General features: G+C 34.1%; 1 long non-coding RNA gene across 8 annotated transcripts in view; it reads right to left on the minus strand.

Moving 5' to 3' along the window:
* Nucleotides 1–3,490: 3,490 nt before the first annotated feature.
* Nucleotides 3,491–13,867, minus strand: part of LOC107497141 — a 57,995-nt gene continuing 47,618 nt past the window's right edge. For 6 of the 8 annotated variants that reach the window (XR_004952357.1, XR_004952356.1, XR_001593745.2 and 3 more), the window contains one exon: nucleotides 3,491–8,246. This is a non-coding gene — a long non-coding RNA (uncharacterized LOC107497141). The remainder of the gene's footprint in view (nucleotides 8,247–13,867) is intronic. The other 2 variants (XR_001593743.2, XR_001593742.2) reach the window with 2 other exon arrangements.

Consider the following 13,867-nt stretch of genomic DNA (forward strand, 5'->3'; position numbering starts at 1 on the left):
TATTCTTGCTAAGACTGTGATATACATAGGTCACAGGTGAGAAAATAGACTACATTTAACTTAAATTCTTATTGTTATTCTCAAATACAAATTTTAAAGAATTTAACTGTACCTGAACTGTAAATATTTTCTAAATTAAATAAGCAACTCAAATGACATATGAAGAAAATATCCAAAACCCTCATATGTATTTCAAAAGAAATAAAGTCCTCTAATGAGAGTTATTGTTCAAACTGTGTTAGCGTTTAGTCTTTAAGCCAAGTCATAACACACTGCAGGTCTTTCCTGTAAGTCCTACATTTCTCAGCAAGAATCCACTTTTTGCTTAACAATTTTATTCCTAATTCACAAAAGAAAAATGGCTTCACCATTGATAAGTAAATTAAAAGTTAGCTTTAGAGCAACAGTACTCATTTTATAAATGAAATGGAAAGAGTAATTTTCATACTTGGGTTTCAAAAGATCAGGTCCAAGTCTGCCATTTGCTTGCCTAAAATAAACATTTATGAGACTTCACAACTCTAAAAATTGGGTTCTTTACCCAATGTTTCCCCCAAATTTGGAAAACAGCAACTTTTGGGGGCCTAAGCACTGCATGAAAGGGTTTTTGGTATTTTGGTGCCAGAAAAAGAATGATTAGTTGAAGGGAAGATGATTTCTCTTCAAAATGCCTGTTATTAATTACTCATTAGCCCCCAAAAGTTTCTCTTTTGACTTACATAACTCTAACTTGTTGTCTCTAAAAACTGTACTCGGTCAAGTATCAATATTGGTTCAAGTATCAATGATTGTAGCAAATGTACCATCCCAATGCAAGATGTTAGTAATAGGAGAAACAACGGGGGAGGAGATAGATGCACTATCTGCACAATATTTCTGTAAATATAAAACTGCTCTAATAAATGAATTCTATTTTTAAAAGTATACTCAGAATCCTCTGGCCTATTGCATTTGTGTTCTACACACAGTGGTGTGCCAGAATTGTTTTTCACTGCCTCCTTTGGCATGAACTTCCAAATATATTCTTAGCATAAACGCTGTCCCCCACCCACCTCGGACAACAACATGGATATCATGATACTTCCTGTGTAGTGATATTAGATATCCTCTCGAGCTATGTTAATCCAGGGTTAAAACGTGGTACTCCTTTATTGCTAACATCAATATTACCCAAGTTTATTTCTCAATGAAACTGCCAAATACACAATGTAATAAGGAATATGTTTCAATTATACCTCTTCTGACATTTTCTGAATATAATGATTGGTCAAAAATAAATACCTGTGGAAAGGAAGTAAGAATACATCCAAAGTGTTTGTAAATAATTCTTCATTATTTTTGCTTTGTTATGACTTTGCATATTCAAAAGAATGTGCAAGTTATATTTAGTTGGAATACTTTTTGATTAAGTAGAAGAATATCAATATCCCGGGGTATAAATAGCTCTAGCTGAGAGCAAATAAAGGCTTCTGAGTGCTATGTAGTGCAAAGCCAATACAGTTATCATAAATTTCACTTCTAACAAAAGACATCAGGGTTAACAAAATTGTTTAATTTGCTTAGGCAGGATGAACCTTGTGCCTCTGCAAATTATTTCATGAGCTTTATGCTGAATAATGCTCTAGAGAGATACTTTTTTCTCCATTTATACCCAAGAAGGAGTTAGCTTCTAGTTTATTTCGAGTACATAATATATGTGAAAAAGTGCTTGCAAATTAGAGGAATTATTGTAACACAAGTCTGCCTTAAGACATACAGGCTCTCAAGTTAAACAGGAATTACATTCTTTAGCTAACAGATTTATGGAATGTAATGAAATTTTGCTAGTGGGTAGTAAGAATAGACTGTGTAGTCTATTTCAATGGAGGATCAAAAAAAGTAAGTAGGAGACAGTATCGAGAAAGAACAATGAAGTAAGAGTCAGAAGCCCTGTATGAGTGCTTGACTTCTCTAAACATTAATTTATCTATAAAGTAGTAATTCTAGGCCATAATATTACAGGATCAATTATATAATAGATATGTGTTTTCCCCTTTTGAAGAGCATTGTAGTTTAAATGTTATTATATAAGAGACAGGAGGGGGCGATCCTACCAAGATATCTGAAATAAAGTGAAAGAAATATTCTATGATATATAGGTTAAGCTGTGTTAGTGAAGAAAGTCCTTGCTAAGAATGTCTATAAAGCCAGGTAAGTATTCTGGGAACTGTCTTAGGGAAAGTATGTAGAGCAAAGCTTCTCAACCACCGCATACACGAGAATCACCCAATTCTGGTAAAAATAGCAATGCCAAGATCCCATCCAGAATGTGTTTTTAAAAAGCTAAGTTCACAAGTGATTTTTAGGAATACACTCATTGAAGAATCACTAGTCTAGAGCATAGGTCAGCAAATGTTTTTGTAAGAGCCAGTCAGTAAATATTTCAGCCTTTGCAGGCACATAAGATATCTAGCTTATCTTCTTTGTTGTTGTTTTTTCAAAACTCTTTAAAAATGTAAAGAATATTCTTAATTCCCTAGCCACACAACACCACTCCATGGGTGGAATGAAATTTTAAAGAATAAAAAAGTTCACTTCATAGTTTGTAAATTAGTACATGGTACATATACAATATATTGTAACTATACAGATGCTTATCTTTTTTCATCACTGTGAAATCTTTGAGTATAGAGACTTGCCATAGTTATTTTTGCATTCATGGAACCCAGTCCATTTTCTGGCATATCAGTCACTCAGTAATTGCTGGATGATGAATGGAAGAGAGAAGGTCTATTAAGAAAAATGGATATTAAAGACTACAGCATTTGCAAAATCTATCCAATAAGAGAGGTGATAGTTTCCCAGTTAATTTTATCAGTACAGATTGTAAAATAAACAAACAAAAAAACACTCTATTGGTAAATAATACATTTTATTTGTTGTTTGAAAGAAACTTAGTCTTGATTTTGTGGTACTTCTAGGAAAAAAAGAGGCTCATTTCTTGGGTGCAATGTTTAGGGAGATTTCTCTGGAGACCGTGTATGAGGATGAGAATGAGAACACTATACTTTTAAGACATTTGATCTCTAGCATGAGTGATGTACTTAAGCCTCTGGATTAGTACTGGATATACTTAGTTAAGTCTTCAAATGTGACTGACCACATGAATTCATTGCTTAAATTCAAGCTATTAAAACTGTAAATATAGACATGGTGGTGAAGTATGACATATTACAGTGGGTTCGCAGTCATCTAATTGGCTTTAAATAGATCTTTAAAAAATAATTTTCCAGCTTTATTGAGATATAATTGACAAATAAAAGTATATATTTATAACATACAGAATGATGTTTTGATATATGTGTACATTGTGAAATGATTACCTCAATCAAGCTAATTAACATATCCATCATTTTACATAGATTTTTTTTTTGGTGTGTATGGTCTGATATTTAAGATCTCAGAAAATTTCAAATGTACAATATAGTATTATTAACTATGTTCACCATGCTGTACATTAGATCTCCAGAACTTATACATCCTGCATAACTGAAACTTTGTATCCTTTGACTAACATCTCCCCATTTCCCCCACGAACAGTGCCTGGCGACCATCATTTTATTCTCTGCTTCTATGAGTTTCACTTTATTATATTCCACATATGTCCATAAGATCATGCAGTATTTGTCTTTCTGCGTCTGGCTTCACCTATCAGAATGTCCTTCAGGTTCCTCCATACTGTCACAAATAACAGGATTTTATTCTTTTTTTTTAAAGCTAAATAATATTCCATTGTGTGTTTGTGTATACTCCACATTTTCTTTATCCATCTATCTGTGAACAAACACTTAGGTTGTTCCCACAAAATGACTAGTGTGGATAATGCTACAATGAACATGGTATGCAGATCTCTTCTAGATTCTGATTTCATTTCCTTTGGATATACACCCAAAAGTAGGATTGTTGGATCATATGGTAGTTCTACATTTATACTATTTTCTATAATGTCTGTACTAACTTACGTTCCCACCAACACTGGAAAAGTATTTCTTTTTTTTTTTTTTTTTCACATCCTCTCCAACATTTGTTCTTTAGTCTATTGATAATAGCCATTTTATGGGTGTAAGGTGAATATTAACCCCTTCTCACATGTATGGTTTGCAAATATTTTCTCCCATTCTGAAGGTTGCCTTTTCATTCTGCTGATTGTTTCCTTTGTTGTGCAGAGGCTTTTTACCATTTGTCTATTTATTATTTCGTTTCCTGTGCTTTGGGGATCATAACCAGAAGTCATTGCCCAGAAAATAGGTCTAATGTAGTTGTGCCTTTTGGTCATCTTAATATAAAGATCTAATATCTTATCTCAGATCAATCTGAGTGTCCACACTCTTGATCTGATTTCTCCATTGACTGCTTTCTCAACTGAGGTATGCTCTCTTCCTTAGTAAATCTCTTCAGTAGTTTTATAGCTCACATTGCCTAGATTTCCCTTTTTTCCATCCCACAGGACATTTACCTGGGCATCTAACTACCATTCTTCAATTCAAGTGAACATTTCTTTCTGAATTGCTGCAGTGGCCTTCTAACAATGTCCTACTTCCAAGATCATCTGCACCAGTTTCTCATGTTCCTTGAATATACCATGTTTCTCCTCATTCATGGCTATCTATCTCCCCATCCCATCTTAAATGCTCCCTTAATTTGCTTAATAGTATTAATTTAGAACTTTACCTCAGCTCTGTGCTCCAGGAAAAGGCTTACTGCCATGAATCAGTCCTCCTCTTCTTAGATAAGCCTCACTGATGCCCTCTTTGTTTACCTATGACAGGACCAGAAACAGACCCTCCCATTCCCATCTTTGTCTCATAAATGATTAGCTGAACCGTTTGTCCCCACTGGCAAATCTGAACAAAATGCTTGACTTGGTCAAACTTTAGACAGGCTTCTCTCCCTTCCCCAGGTACCTGGACTTTGGAGCAGAACAGTCCCTCCTTAGCAGCCTCTCCAGATGATTAGCTGACCTCAGGAAAAGACCTTCTTTCATCAACTGTCTGATCATGCCGCCTGCTCTTTCCACTCCTCCATACCTTATTTACTTCTAGTCTTTTTCTCTTTCCCTATTAAAAAAAAAAAAAATTCTTTTCGTGTGACTTTTCAGATGTTTGCAGATCTTACGGTCTGAGTTTTCTCCCTGATTGCAGTAACACTTTTGAATAAAGTCTTTATTTCAACAATCTTTTCTATCCCCAAGATTGAGTTAGATACTCCCCAGAGTGATCCTATAATACCATGTACTTATCGTAATTCAAGCACTAATCACACTGGAGAACAGAGCTGTGTTTTTGCCTTGATTCCTCACTAGAATGTGAGCTTCCTGAGGGTACTCCCTGTGTCCTGTTTACCTTGTAGCACTGGCCCCTTGCATAATTTTAAGACATTTTAGAGGTGCAATTAAGACTTTACTTAATTATTTAATTAAATCAACAACCAGCTTTTTTCCTGGTGAAGATGAACAACTGGTCTGAGAACCTGTTTCTAACCAGTCACTTGGATGGGGAGTGAACTGGGGGTGAGGGAGGGTAATTTACAATGGAAATTATTCCTCCTCTTCTGCATAGGAATAACATTCACACACAGAAGGACGATTTAGATTAGACAAAGTTATGCCATGCTCCACTGTCCCTTATAAAATTATGTGGGAAAGCAATTTTGATTATTGTTGTAGAGGCCATCAGTTCTAGAAAAATATCTCAGAAGAAAATGGTTTTTTTATTCCTTCTGGCTCAAAATAGTGACTTATACACTTCTGGAGATGGAAGGAATGCCAGCTTCAATTTATCAAACACATAAAATGTTAACTGTGCCATTTTATTGAAACTTTATGACATACGTCACCAAGGTATGATTTATATTACACCAGAAATGCTGCTTCCTCATTCCCACTCCAGTCAAGAGATCCAACCTAGCCTCAAGGACTCAGCTAAAAGCGTCGAGGTAGATAATAAAGGAGGCTGGTTCCCATGTTCAGAAATCGTCCCTGACCTGAGCGAAAATGTCTTTAGAATGCCAAATTTTGTTTTTCTCCAAGTCCTCAGATTCCTTGCTTAAGTTTCTGATCTACTATTAATCTTAGTTAGATCCCTGACTTTGTAATACCCAAACCAGTTGCCTGAGAACTTGTTTGATGCACCTCAGTGCTTTGTGACAACTTAGTCTATCTCAGTTCTCATTGTCTGGGCCCTGAGACACTACCCATCAATTTCTAATCCATCCGTGCACCTCCAATCCATAGTGATTCCTGAACCTGATGATAGTTTTGCTCTAGCTTATACCGGCATAGCACAGGCTACTCTGCTTCTTCTTCTGTAAAGGCCTCTGCATTCTCACTATGGCTCTCTGTTGGCTACTCGTCTTGCACTTTTACCTGCTGCTGCCCACAATTCTATGAATGTACCACATAGTACAGAAATGAAACATCTGGAAAATATCTATATATTTTAATTAATTTTAAATTAAGTCAAAATAATAAGTGTACATAGTTTAAAAAGTTATTGGAGAGTACAGTATGAAAGGGAGATGGGGGAGAGCAACTTTATAGTGGAGAAACATGACAATCACTATCTCATCTAGATGGTCAAGTCCAACATCAGCAGTAATAAGTCATGGTGGTATGATATAATATGATATGATGAAAATGTCATTTTACCTCTGGAGGTCTCCTTGCCCAAAGTCTGTAACCCCAAAACAACCATGAGAAAAACATCAGACAAATTATAATAGGGAGGCATCCTACAAAATACCTAACCAGTATTCCTCACAACTGTCGAGGTTATTAAAAATTTTAAGCAACTGTTCTAGCCATGAGAGCCTAAGAAGACATGACAACTAAATATAATGTGGTATTCTAGATGGGATCCTGGGGCAGAAAAAAGGACATTATGTAAAAACTTAAAAAATCTGAATAAAATATTGTCTTTGGTTAATAATAATGTGTCAATTTTTGTTCATTAATTATAAACAATGTACTATAATACAGTAAGATATTAATAGCAGAGAAAACTGTGTGGGGGTATATGGGAACTCTATAATTATCTCAAGTTTTCTATAAATCTAAACTGTTCTAAAAAATAGTCTGTTTTTTAAAAAAGGTAAATAGCATAAATAAATTATATGACTCAAAGAAAAGAAAAATAGTTGTTCCTGCCATTGCCCTAAAGTACTGTGTCCCAGTAACAACCATTTTCAATTCATTGAATTATTTTTCATTATTGTTATTATATTTCTAAATAATATGCTTTTGTGGAATTTTTTTCATTTATCCATTTTTGACATTATCCACTGATTTTCTGTGGTGACAGATGAGTATTTAGCTCTCTTCCACCATGTCCCTCTTTCCCATTATCTTTATGTCCCAACTTTTGGCTAATCCATATTCAGTGTTCATATTGCTATAATTATATCATCGTGTACACTGTTGAGCTAAACTATTCTGAAATAATAATTGCTTCTTTTTTAATTATTTGCTTGGTTCTCCATGTACATATTGCTAGTTTTTCCCAAACACTCCAAAATCTACATGGTTTTACCCTCTTGATACTATTTTCCAGAATAACAGACATAAGAAAACAAACTAGTTTCTTTTGGCCTGGCACATCCCTCCTGCTGACCTCCATATCTTTGATCCATGTCTAGATCCATGTCTCATCTATCATTCCAAAACTTCTTTGTCACCCTTATGAAAAATTCCATGTTTTTTTGCATCAAATATCTTCTCTCCTGGTTTACTTTATGTTAGATGCAGGACATTCTCTAGTATCCTTTTTCCTTCTTTATATATTTTTTATCTTTAAGATTAAATTTCTATTTTTATCAACATTATGTAGGCACCCAGAAAAATAGCTGTACAAGTATGTTAGGAAAACCACAATCTCCTTGCTTGGGATCCCTAGAAAACTGGGTTCAAGGGTAAAGCTTATATACTACATATTTTATTGTAGCGCAATACCAGGAACTTAGTAGTGAGGGAAAAATCAAAGTAAAATAGGAAAAGAGAAGAAATAAATAACAGGGTGTTCATTACCTATCTTGTCTCAGCTTCACGGTAAGTGCAGCAGATTTTTTGCTCTTACGAGATGTCTTCAGAAAGGTCATAGGAAAAGAAAAAAGTTATCCAGCAGGTCTTGTTTCCCTTTGGTCAAAGTTTACTCCACTAAATATCAACTCCTCAGCATTTCCACATTATGCCATACGCCTTGTCCAAGCAGCTTCTGAGGAAGTCAAAACCTAAGAATGAGGTGGTTACAAACACATCTACCCACCTGCAAGCTGCACTTTTCCAACAGTAAGCTTCTGAGGGTACATGGGTGCTAAGTAGATCCAAAGGCTTCACGAATGGCGACAAAGATAAGCTCAGGGGAAGGAGGTGAAAGGCTTTTACATCAAAGCGTGAGGCGAGGAAGCAGGAGTAGACACTGCATCAGTCCTCACCAGCAGAGTAGGCGGAATGCCACAATAATATGGTTCTTGCCATGAGTTCAACAAGCTTTCTTCCCCATTATCTTTGAAACTTTCTTTCTGTGGCCTATGAGAATTCAGTTGGTGTCGGGTGCTCTAATTGAAAAGTTATCATCAGTAGCATCAAACACATTACTGGTGAATCCAGGGAGTTCATAAATTTAATCTGTCTCACACCTGCATCTCTGCCTTCCTTTTGCCTCTCACAAAATGCAACCACTTTTATCGCTTTAAGCGGATTCTTTTAGTATTTACCTCCTTTGTCTTTAAATGATATTATTGAAATGCTAACTCCTGATTTCTTAGTTGGGGCCATTTTCTGTTAACTTCCTACAGAAAAAGAGGATTTAGTGTTTTTTCTACCCATGCGTACATCACCCTTCAAACATTCACCCTTCCAACCTATCCTGCCAATACAATGTAATTTTGGTTAAAACAACAATCGGTGTTTACTTTATCATTTAAATATTGTTGGAAAGTGGAACTTCCATAATGGTGGAGTAAGGGTTTTTGAAAATGCACTCTTCCATTAAAACAATGAGAATCTGGGCAAAAATTGTCAAAAAGCAACTTTTTCAAAACTTTGGAAATTAACTTGAAAGAATCCAAGGAATGTTTATTTGAAAAAAACTGCTGAAACTTGGTAAAAACAGTAAGCTTTTGTAGCATTTTAACTCTTCCTACATCTCCCCTCAGCACCACAGTAGCCTTGAAAATCAGCAGCTAAGCAGTCAAGAGGGCTGACCAGGTTTGAAACTCCTTTAATGTTTTCATCTGTCTCTGTTTGAGATGTCTAAAATTTCCTAGAAAGTTCTCATTTACAGGATTTGTCATTATTTAATCAGACTCAGAGCTGGTTCAGTGTAAAAAGCTATCCTCAGGGTGTTTATCATACAAAACAAACAAACAAATAAATAAAACAGGAAATTGTTTAACTTTGCAGCTGCCTGAAGTAGGACTACCAGTTGAAGTAAAGAAGATGATGGTCAAAAGACATAAAAACCACCTTGGAAATGAGATGTTCATAGGGAGATTTGAAAAACTTCAACATATTCCTGGGAATTTAGAAGATTATGTGCATGTGCAGACTATGTACATGCCCAGAAAAAAACTGAGAACACTCTTATCTCTCACCGCTGTCTGACTATGAGGTCCTATGCAATAAGGAAGTAAAGATTAAGGCAGAATGGTAAAGTGTCAGATACCTAATATACATATAGAGAACTAAGGCAAAAGGTGGAAGACTTACTGGGTCAAGGCATTTAAAATAATCTATGTCCAATCATTAGCTGACTACAAAGGCCACCAAGAAGAGATATCAACACAACAAGGCATACAGACTTGACAGAATTAGTCCATAAAAGCCACTAAATAAAAACAGCAACAAAATAACAACAACAACAAAAAACAGAGCAACAATAATAAACTCTGGATGGAGTGTGTACCTGATATCCAGAATTGCCACAATATATCTTTTTAAATGTGCATGTTTCAGTGAAAGTTATGAGACATGCAAAACCTCAGAAAGTATGGCCCATACACTGGGGAAAATAAGTTAATAGAAACTGTCCTTGAGGAAGTGGGACTACTAGACAAAGACTTTAAATCACCTATTATAAATATGTTTAAAGAGCTAAAGGAAGCCATATATAAAGAATTAAAAGAACATCTGAGAATGGTGTCTCATTAAATAGAGAATATCAATGAAGAGACAGATATTATAAGAAGATCAAAGTAGAAATTTTGGTGTTGAGAAGTACCACAGCTGGAATGAAAAATTCATTAGTGGGGCTCAACAGCAGATTTGAGTTTTCAGAATAAAGAATCAATGACCTTGCAGGTAAGTCAACTGAGATTATTCAGTCTGAGGAATCAATAAGAAGAAAGAAGTAAGAAAAATTAACTGAGCCTAAGAGACCTAAGGGACACCACCAAGCATCTAACATGTGCATAATTGCAATTCCAGAAGGAGAAGATGAAGATAAAGAGGCAGAGGAAATATCAGAAGTAATGACTGGAAACATATTCAATTTGATGGAAAACATTAATCTATATATCCAAGAAAATCAACAAACTCCAAGTATGAGAAATTCAAATTAATGTACACTTAGATACCTCATAGTCAAACTGTCGAAATATAAAGATGAAGACAAAAAGAGAATCTTGAAATTAGCAGGAAAAATATAACTCCTCATTTCATGGGATCCTCAATAACATCTGATTTCTCATCAGAAACTATGGAAGCCAAAAGGCAGAGGGATGGATGACATATTCAAAGTGCTGATAGGAAAAGATCATCATTTAAGAATTTTCTATCCAGCAAAACCATCTTTCAAAAAATTAAGGAGAAACTAAAACATTCTCAGATAAACAAAACCTGGAAGAATCTGTGACTAGAGGACTGAACTATAAGTAGTAATAAAGAGTACTTTAGTCTAAAATAAAAGGATGCAACTTACAGTAATTCAATCCACACAAAGAAATAAAGAACACCCATAAAGGTAACTATATAAATAAATATGAAAGAAAGCATAAATGTATTTTTCTTTGTAACTCTTTTTTTCTCCACCTGACTTAAAAGACAACTGCATAAAGGAATAATTATAAAACTGTGTTGATGGGCTTATAATGTATAAAAATGTGACTTATATAACAATAATAACACAAAGGAGGGGGAATGGAAAATAGCTATCTATACTGGAGCAAAGTTTTTGTGTACTATTGAAATTAAATTAATATTAATTCAAACTAAGTTATTTAAATTAAGATGCTAATTGTAATCCTGAAGGCAACCACTAATAACTGAAAAATAATAATAAAAGAAATGATGAGCGAATTAAAATGGCATATGAGACAATATCTATTTAACATACAAAAAAAATGCAGTAGTGGAGGAATAGAGGAACAAAAAAGACATAAAAACCAAATATCAAAGTGGCAGACATAAATCCTATCTTATCAGTAATCACATTAAATGTAAATGGACTAAATACTCTAATCAAAAGGTAAAGATTGGCAAAATGGATTTTTGAAAAACCATAATTTAACCATGTGATGTATAAAGAGACACACTTCACAAAGACACAAATAAAAGTAAAATGATAGGAAACAAACATACCATGGAAAGAATAAAAGAATGCTGTATGGCTATACTAATATAATTTAAACACTACTCCCAGCTGGCCCAGGAAGGAAATCATGATTACTCCTCCTTTACTGTTAACTCATGTTTGTCTAGAATGAATAATTATCTTTTCTTATTTGCTTAATTTTCCATATAGTTATCAATAATTTCATCTAAATTCTTACGAGTTGTCTAAATCTCTTCCCAAAATGTTCAGATGAATCAGGTATTCTATTTATTTCATTTTCCTAATGGAGATTCTTACAGAGCCTCCTGCCATGTTCCAATATGGATAGGTTATCCTATATGCCTGCATTTTCCATCCTGAGATCACCCTTCACTAATATCATGGTTATTTCCTTCATCTCCCTCTATTTTCTGTGGCTCTCTGTGGGGTCTTTTTTTTTCTCATTCTCCTAGAGGGATATAAAATAAAAATTTAGCTTACATATAAAATTCAGAGATTAATGTGAGGCATAATATGAGAGTAATCAAATACAATTAGCATAAACTAAGCAGCTGTTAATCACTGATCTAGAGGCATAGCACAGGTAGTTCTTGGTTAATTTGGGAAAGAGGTATTTAAAGCAAATAAATGAATTATTTGTTTTACCAAGTAGTCAATTCCAATTGCAATGACTAAGGTAATGAAACAGACTGGTGTAATAGAGTTTTTACATGTAGGGTTGGTGGTTCTAGGTGACTTTAAGGTAAGGTTTCCTCTTATCAAAATATAATAAATATTCTAGTTTTAATCAAATGTTTTAATATGAGATAGTCATTTAGACTTAGGATGCCCTTTATTTTTATCATGCCTATAAACTTCTGCCACTTTCACCTCAAACAAATGAAAACATATTTTGTGAGGTATAAATCCTTTGTAAACATGTTAAATTTAAGTAGAATTGGAATTAAATTTAAGGAAATGTGTTCTATTATCAAAATCCTATCGGTCAGTTCTTTTCTTTTTATTTATTTCTGAAGCAGAAATCAAAGAAATTTGTGGAGATTGACAAAGGGCATTTAACAGAAAAAAAAAATTATTCTTTCTTTCTTTCTTATATTGTCTTAGGAGGTGAATCTTGTAGACACACCTACAGTAGCCACCCCTTATCCATGGGTGATATTTTCCAAGATCCCTAGAGTATGTCTGAAACCACAGTTAATACATAACTCTCTCTATATATATATTATGATACAGTTTAATTTATAAATTAGGCACAGTAAGAGATTAACAATTACAATAAAATAGAATATGACAATCTACTGTAATAAAAGTTATGTGAATGTGGTCTCTCTCTCTCTCTCATAACTGATTTAAAATTTAAGATGGCTACTATGTGACCAACAGGCAAGAGCAAATACAGGTGGATACACTAGACAGAAGAATGATTCATGTCCCTGGGAGGACAGCACAGGACAGAGTAAGACTTCATCATGATACTCAGAATGTCATATAATTTCAAACTTATAAATGGTTCATTTCTGGAATTTTCCATTTAATATTTTTGGACTGTGGGTAACTGAAACTGCAGAAAGCAAAACCTGGGTAATGGGGGACTAATGTATAGATAACTATTCTATTCTCAAGTTAATTGTTAGAGTAAGAAATGTTAATTCTTAGAACCAATAATACTTCAAGTGTACTGAACTTCACCAGAGGGAAAACACTTCTAAGAATTCATTTGCTCTGTGATCTCAACCATTGTATTTAGACATTTATCTAAAAACTGGATAAATGATACAACGAAAAAAACTTTAAAGCGAGAAATTTAATATGTATATGATTAACAGTCATTATCTTGATGTTATTAGTAAAGTCGAAGGCTAGTAAATGCTGAATGAGTCTTGTACACTCAATTTTAAAAATCATATATTATTTGAAAAGTAGTATAAAAAGATTTACAAAATGACTATTTGGTTGTAAGTTTAAGATGATCATATTTCTAGATTCTCAAAAAAGATTCTTGAGTTCTCTCTTATTCAACAATTTAAACACTGTTAATTTGTTAATTGCATAATGAGTTTATTTGGTTAAAATAGGAAGGAAAAGAAAAGCAAGGTGAAAAAAGAAAATTAAGTGGTAACTGCTACAGAAATTTGAGAAGAAGAAGCCAAATTTTACCAAGGATCTGGGAACTGCAATTTAACACTGACCAACTCAAGAAACAGATACGAGACTGGAAGGCCAACTGAAAAATATTTATTTACCAGAATCACTGCTAGTAACAATGTGCCCTTTTGAATTGA

Source organism: Rousettus aegyptiacus, unplaced genomic scaffold (genome assembly GCF_014176215.1).
Source record: "Rousettus aegyptiacus isolate mRouAeg1 unplaced genomic scaffold, mRouAeg1.p scaffold_m13_p_8, whole genome shotgun sequence".
In the NCBI taxonomy this organism is placed as follows: Eukaryota; Metazoa; Chordata; class Mammalia; order Chiroptera; family Pteropodidae; genus Rousettus; species Rousettus aegyptiacus.